Here is a 4,151-nt window from a genome sequence, read left to right as displayed (position 1 = left end):
GTGCACTCGCCAGATAGACAGAGACAGAGAGATAGAAAGCGAGAAATCACCCCCCTGGGAGGATGGCCATGCCGCAATCCCTTCTCCTCCATTCTCTTCTCGGGATCTTGGGCACACACGCACATGTGCCCGGAGTGAGTTTAAGCCACCGAGTCCAGGACTAAAACTGCGGTCAATTACGTGGGAGTCCAGCGACATAGCCATTATGCTAACTGCTGGTCCCACCAGATATATATTTTTAATGGTAGTTGGGGTTAGTTGCTGAGTGCAGTGGTAATGACTGGATGGTCCCTGTACATCCTGGGTGCACAAACACACCTGCGATCTGGGGTGGCTGAGACTGGGGGTGGTTTGCCATCTGGAAACCCTGGTGGAAGTTGTTGTCTGTCCTCTCTCTCTCACATGGAAGAAATAAATAAAAAACACTTTTTTAAACAAAGTAATGGTGCGATATGATAGTCTCTTGAAGCATTGCCTTGGAAATTTCTATTTTAGGTAGTGATGAACCAGGGGCAGATGATAAACTTTGACTTTTTTAATCATGTTTTTTTATAAAGCCATGTGAACTCTTACAACTCTCTACAAATGATTAATAACTGTAATAACTTTCTGCCATAACAATATTTCAAAGGAAAATGTACGATTGGAGCTTAAATACACACATACAAATATTGCATAGTAATATATGAGCAGATTAAAAGGATATGTTTAATTTATAAGCCCTCCTCTGATTAGAAATGATAGATGTGGAAAGATCGCTAAAGGATAATGTTCATACTCAATTTGCAATAATAGCACATTTCTTTCATCAAGACACACATCTAATAGAATCTCCTAAATCCCAAAATACACATAAAAATTAAGTCCAGTAAATGACATCGGACATAGGATAAAAATTCTGCTTCTAAGAAGATTCGGAATACACTAGGGTCTAAATCAAAAGGCAGAAACAATTGCAGGTATCTGTGAATATTTTTCTTTTTTTAATTTATTTTTATTTTTTATTTTTTATTATCATCACAATCTTCTTTATATTACATTGAATTACATATAACTTTACAGTGTATTACATTGCTTTTTCAAAAGGGAATGCCATGCATGTCAGTCAATACAGAGACATTAATCTCCCCGCTTCAACATTCAATATCTTTTCTCTGTTTTCCTCATCAGTATTATTATTATTCTAATTATTTTTTAAAACAGTCAATCGCTATTTCTCATTTTGCTTGTAAAAATACTTTGCCCATCGTGAAGTACTTCTCAGACCAATCCAGTTGAGAATACTATACATGTCATCATCAACAGGTAATAAGCCATATCTGCTTCTCACTAACGTCCTGCCTCTCTATTGTTCTCTTGCTATCTTTCTCTATCCTCTTCTCTTCACTTCCCCCATTCCACACTGTCCTATTCTCATTAAGTACCCTCACTGCTTTTATGTCCTCCAATTTTTCGCTCTCCACCATAGAGTGCGGATAGTCGGTATATATTGAGTGGATACATACAATATCTTTCTTTCATAGCCTGGCTTACTTCACTCAGCAATAGATCCTCCATATCTGACCACTTTCTATCAAATGCCAGGGTCTTGTTATTTTTTTTATGGCTGAGTAGTATTCCATAGAGTATATATACCACACTTTTCCAATCCTGTGAGTATTTTTCTAAGAGTATCACTTTTCCTCATTTTTATTATGAACATTTCAAACATACAGAAAAGTTGAAGACATAGTACAATAAACAGCCATCAAGAATCATGACCATTTGGGGACCAGCCGGTGGTGTGGTGGTTAAGGTGCTGGACACTCCCATATGGCCAACCACGGTTCGAGCCCCAGACCTGGCGGCTTCCTTTCTTCCTTTCCCTCCTTCTCTCTCTCTCTGGTCAAATTAAAATAAATGAATGAATAAATAAAATTAAATAAATAATAATTGTTAAAAAAAGAATCATGACCACTTTATCCATTTTTACCTCATATATATGCACACAGATCTAAATCTACATATGTAGAAGGGACAAATTATAATAAATTATAGACTATTACATAGTTCAGCCTATATTGCCTACAGAAATAGACACTCTCTCATATGATTATATAACATATCTTGCCGAAGAAAATTTAGTAATTCTCTAGTTCCATTTGATACTAATTACAGAGTCAAATTTCTCCAGAAAGCAGTCCAGACCCATGTATTTCTATTGGTTATATTGACTGTGATTGGAGACTGATGGTGTCTTCGGGCCACTTCACTCATCTCTCTATCCCTATACCGCTTGTAAACCAAAAGTTACACTTAACAGAACCTCTGTTAACATTTGAATCTGTTTACTTTCAGTCTTTTTTTTTTTATATATAGTTTTACTTAGTAAATTCTAGATAACAAAGCATAAAATTCCATTAAACCTTTCTTACTTAATTTGTATCATAAATAGTCTTCCCCATGATTTCAAACTTTTGATAAATCTTTTGAAAATGATCACATAATCTTTCATGGTGTGGAATTCCTACTGTTGAATGTTTACGTTGTTTTTCAGTTTTTCCCTTTATTAATAATAGTCTGGAGAATATCTTTACCTATATATTTTCTCCTTTTTTCTTTTGGAGAGAGATTTTTGCTATAGGGCATGTGCCCTTGTCAGAAAGAGAGAGATAGGGAAACAAAAAGAGAGAAATCACCCCCCCCCCGGCGGGGGGATGGCCATGCTACAATCCCTTCTCCTCCATTTTCCTTTTGGGATTTTGGGCACACATGCACACGTGCCCAGCATCAGCTTAAAGTCTCCGGGTCCAGGACTCAAACTGCAATTGGCCATGTGAGAGTGCAGCGACATAACCATTATGCCATCTGCTGGTCCCCCCTTTTAAAATTATTTACTTGAGAGAAATTATTGGGTTGAAAGAAATGAATTTTAAAAATTTATTTTCTTCTGATTAGCAAAGTAATATGAGCTTATCACAGACAAGTAAAATATAAAACTGGGAAAAAAAATCATTCAGAGTCCTTCATGCAGAGGCAACTGATGTTAGCGTTCTGACATGATTTCCTCCTATATATGCAGTTTTCTTTCTTAGTAAGTTTCAAGGATAAGAACATTTGTAAGACTTTTGACAATACTGCCAAAATTGCTTTCAATTTATCTTCCTTCTGGAAGTGTATGAGTTGTGACTATTCTGAAAATGCTAACATCTAAAAATTATCAGGTAAGCTTAGTTGTTTTAAAACTTCCCATGATTTTGGTTTGGCTTATTGAAAATCTGTCTGCAAACATGGAAAAAGGCATTTAAAAGATGCTGAACAAATGTTTCTTGGAAAACGCATTGCCAGCTTGAGGTGCCCATAGTTGAATGGAGGAAAAAACAGGAATGACAAGAAAAAGTGAGAAGCTCTTTAATGGTGGCAGGTCCAAAGTTGTGTGGCATCCTCCCTGAGGCAAGAGGAAGGCTTCCCAGAGGCAGTGACATTTGAAGTGTGGCTTGAAAGAAGAGTGGAAGTCTGACTTTCGGTTCCGGAAGCAGAGTCTCTGAGAAGAGACAGAAATGATGGTTTTAGAGAAACAGGTGAGTTTGTTGGTCCAGCACCTGGGAGAATGTTTTGGAAAGAGACTGGAAAGAAAAAGAAGATGAGGCTAGGTTTTGAGGCACGCCGTCACAGGGAAGAGTTAGGACTTGCTCTGCAATACCCTCCTGGAAAAGCTGTTTAGCAGGAGGCTGACATCTGCAGAATTGTTTTTAAGGAAATATTGCTCTCCCATCAATGTGAATAGGTTTGGGGTGGATAGGGAAATTGTTAACAGGTGACTGCAACTTTGAAAACAAGGAATGAGAGTTTGACTCAGGGAGGGGAAAAGGAGTGTGGCAATGGAATCTCTAAGAACGTAGGAATACGGGAGGGGTCAGTTTGGGCAACTGTCTTAGTCCACTATGAAGTTGCTTATAGAAATACCTGAGACTGGGTGATGTATACAGAACAGAACTGAGGTTTATACAGTTCATGATCCTGGTTGTTAGAAAGTCCAAAGGCCAGTGGCTGCCATCAGGTGGTCTATGGGGAGAGTGCAGAGATGGAGACCTGGGGCAGCCATCTTTTTTTGGAAAGGTTTTTTTTTTTTTTTTTTTTTTTTTTTTTTTTTTTTTTTTTTGTTTTTTTTT

This window comes from Tupaia chinensis, unplaced genomic scaffold, assembly GCF_000334495.1.
Source record: "Tupaia chinensis unplaced genomic scaffold, TupChi_1.0 Scaffold000228_1, whole genome shotgun sequence".
NCBI classification, from domain to species: Eukaryota; Metazoa; Chordata; class Mammalia; order Scandentia; family Tupaiidae; genus Tupaia; species Tupaia belangeri.
The sequence above is the reverse complement of the archived record's forward strand: the minus strand, read 5'-3'. Positions refer to the sequence as shown.